The sequence below is a fragment of the Cavia porcellus genome, unplaced genomic scaffold, assembly GCF_034190915.1.
Source record: "Cavia porcellus strain 051 isolate PalLab524CR breed Dunkin Hartley unplaced genomic scaffold, mCavPor4.1 scaffold_4, whole genome shotgun sequence".
NCBI classification, from domain to species: domain Eukaryota; kingdom Metazoa; phylum Chordata; class Mammalia; order Rodentia; family Caviidae; genus Cavia; species Cavia porcellus.
The window spans coordinates 68,901,209-68,904,670 of NW_026947487.1; the positions used below are offsets into that span (position 1 = coordinate 68,901,209).

Consider the following 3,462-nt stretch of genomic DNA (forward strand, 5'->3'; position numbering starts at 1 on the left):
TGCCCTAGATTCAACAGCTTGTCAGCTGAGGGTAAGGCAGATTGATCTCACTATACATCAGTTCTTCCTCTGTAAAATAAGCACAGTTATGCCTCCCAAAGGTGGCTATCAAGGAGATTATATTGGATAATCATTGGGTGTGTGTGTTTGAGGGAGGTGGTAGTGAAACACTGGCTACTCTTATTCCCTCCATTCAATTCCTGAGAGCCTCGTTTTCCCCCTGCTGGTATCATCCACTGATCAGGAAGGGATGACTCATCAGGACTCAGCACAGAGACGATCAGCTCGAGGAGGAAGATGAAACATACTCAATTCGAGCCAGTCTTTCTACCCAAAGCCATTATCATTTCTAGTGACTAAAGTGAAGAGGTAGGAGAGTCTGAGGGAGAAGAAGGGGCTTTAGGAGCTTGGAACAATGCTGAGTCCTCAGTGAGGTTTTCACAAAGGCTTGAGATAGGGGGCAGGCAGGCGCAACCCAGCAAGTCTAAAAAGCGTGGTCTGAGAGTCAAACCAGTGTCTGCACAGTGCACCTGGGCTGGAAAGAGCCTCATGCTTTCCACTAATCCTCCCACCCAGGGTGGTTCAGGAAGGGCAGAATGTATCTACTGGAGCCAAGACGGTAAGAGGTGCCACCATCCCAGCTGGGAGTGAACAGACACCAACCAAACACTGGCATGGAAAGATGGTAACATGGAAACCAAAGGTGCAATTTCACCTGCCCCCACTAACACACACACACACACACACTCCCCACTCTGGACTCTGTCCAAGCCTCTTACACTTCTTACAAACTCACTTGCAACGCTAGGAGCTGGAGGAAACCTTGAACTGCCTCACAAGTTTGTCTCCTCACTGAATGAGACCTTAAAATAGAAATTAAGATTAGTTTTTTTAAAAAGGAGAAATGGTTACATTTCTCCCATAATTGTGCCTGTGGTTCAGGGTGTGACTCAGCTCTGCCTGGTGCATGAGAACTCAAAAATGGAAGCTATCTATGATGATTCAGATGAATAGTTCTGCATCCTGGTAGCAAGCGGAGGAGGAGTTGTCCATGTCAGAAAAGGATATGCTGGCAATGTTTGAGACCACTCCTGAAGGAGGTGCGAGAGCAGGGAAGGAGGAGTTCAAAGAAGTATCACAGGTCCCACAGTATCATATAGCACAGGGCAATTGGTTACTGCAGGTACCACTTCTGGGGTGCTCTTGGGTGGCAACAGATGTGCACAATAAGCAGATGATGGAAGAGGATGGCCTTTGAGGACACTTTCAGGATTCAGACTATCTCATAGGCAAAGAGAAATACTGAGACATTTATATCAGTGTCTCGATCAGTTCTGCACAGTGAAGAAGTCTCAGGACTGCAGGTAAAGGATAAAGGGAATGGGGGGGTGCCAGGCTCCTGAGCTACACCATGAGCCCTGATGAGAAAGTGGGCTTCAGTTCCCGTGGCAGCGATGTGTCGGGGCTCTGAGTACAGGCTGGGGAAGCAGCACACAGTGAGTCCTGTCTGTGGCACTGAATATGTGACATCTGTGAAGAGGGAGCAAACACTGCAAGTGCGTCAGAGTTGCTGGGGCTTTAGATCTAATGCTTCACGTCAGGCATTTAGAACAGTGCTTGACATAAAATGAACAGTAAATTTGCATAGGGGTGAATAGGGATTATCAAATTATTGTCAAGTCCTCCATTCCAGGTAGCCATTTAAGTTTCTGTCATCAAGCCAAGTTTCAGGGCAAAAAATCCACTTTGAAAAATCACTTGTAAAAGGAAGAAGCTGAGATCCAATTCAGAAAACATGACCTCACTAGGCCTGAAGCTGATTGTGGTAGTGACGACAGGAAAGTGTTTTTCCTTTTCAACCTTGAAGCTCTCAAAAGGGCTAACATGAATGACCAGGAGCTGCCACCTCCCATCAGAGGCCGCAGCCTTCCGGTTGGGGGACGGTATGTGAAGGGCACTGGCTCTTTGAAAAAGGGCTGTGATCTAGGTGACAATGAGTGCTGCCAGCCCAGGATCCTGCAAGGTAAAACCCCAGCAGTGACAGGTCCTTAACAACATAGGTTCAACTGAAGGGCACTCAAATCTTGGTTTGTCCTTGTGCCCAGCAGGAATGTACACAGGGCAGTGTGAAGACAAAGGGCACAAGGGCAGACAGGATGGAGCACGACATTACCTAGGGCTCAAGCTGTGCTGGAGCAGAAGGGGAGGAGCTCTCTCCTGTCGAGACAAATGAGGATTTTAATTGAAGACCTGAGAGCTAAAATCTTTTCTGGGACATAATCCCCTATGTTCTGATGGAAGCTATAAATCTCTTTTTTTCCCCAGAAAAATATTCATATTTTTTAAGACACAGATGAAGATAACAATTTGAGGGAAGTGTACGGAAAGAGAAGCATAACCAATTTAAACACAGAATTAGTGCAATTCCTGTTCTCAGCATACAGTCATGGAGTTTGGTTCTAGGACCTTGCCTTCACCTGCAGACTCTGGAATCCACAGATGCCCATAAAGTGATACTGTGTTTGCACATAATCTAACACAAAGCCCCCCCATAAACTTTGAATCATCCATAGATTTTTTAGAATACTTAATATGATCAAAATACTATGTGAATTATGTAAATTGCTAGTATGTTGTATTGTTTAGTGAACGATGACAAGAAGAAAAGTTTGTACGTGACCATTTTGGACTCAATGTCACTGTCCTAACTGCACTTCTGAGCTGTGACTGGATGATTCCAGGGACACAGAGGACCAATTGTTCTACTTCCCTCTCTGAGAACCTGCCTGGTGACTGGGCAGGAGACAACCAGAAAGACAGGGCAAGAGATGAGAGATAAAATGTAAGAAATCCCAGACCAAGAGTCGACCTGGAGTGGAAGACACTGTCTTGCCTGCAGGGTAGGCAGGGCAGCTTTGAAGCCTCTGAATCCTGATAAATAAGGAGAGAGAAGAATTGGCAAAGGAGACAGGTAAAACTTACAAACTGATGTGCAAGATGAAAAAAATGGCAGATGGAAATCTGTCTTAGTAACTAGAGGATCATGTTTTTCCACTGCTTGGAACCTATGATGCACTGCTTCCCTGCCCGACTCAGCAAAGATACCAACAATGACTATTTTGTGGCAATGCAAACATCAAGAACAAAACCAACATTATTTTAAAAAAAAGCTTGCTCACTGATTTGGTATTTCAGATTTTGCATTGTGACAGAACTTAAAGTGTTTTGAAAGAGACCTCGAATTAATTTTCTTTATAGCACCAAGATACCGATCCTACCAACTAGTGTTTTTCTTCCCTAAGACTCTGTATGAAGTCTTGAAAACATAAATAATTTAGGTATTTAAATATCATCAGCATTACCATGATTGTTGCATTAAGAACAATCCAAGGGCTTGGGGAACAATTACTTTAAGAGGTAAAAACAAAGCTGATGAGGTAAAACTAATAAGGACTTTTGAAG

The 3,462-nt window shown here is 44.5% G+C and overlaps 1 protein-coding gene across 4 annotated transcripts in view; it reads right to left on the reverse strand.

Annotated features, from left to right (window-relative positions):
* The window catches only part of Shroom3 (shroom family member 3), a 315,135-nt gene that overhangs the window by 91,183 nt on the left and 220,490 nt on the right, over nucleotides 1-3,462 (reverse strand). The gene's annotated exons all lie outside the window — the stretch shown is intronic.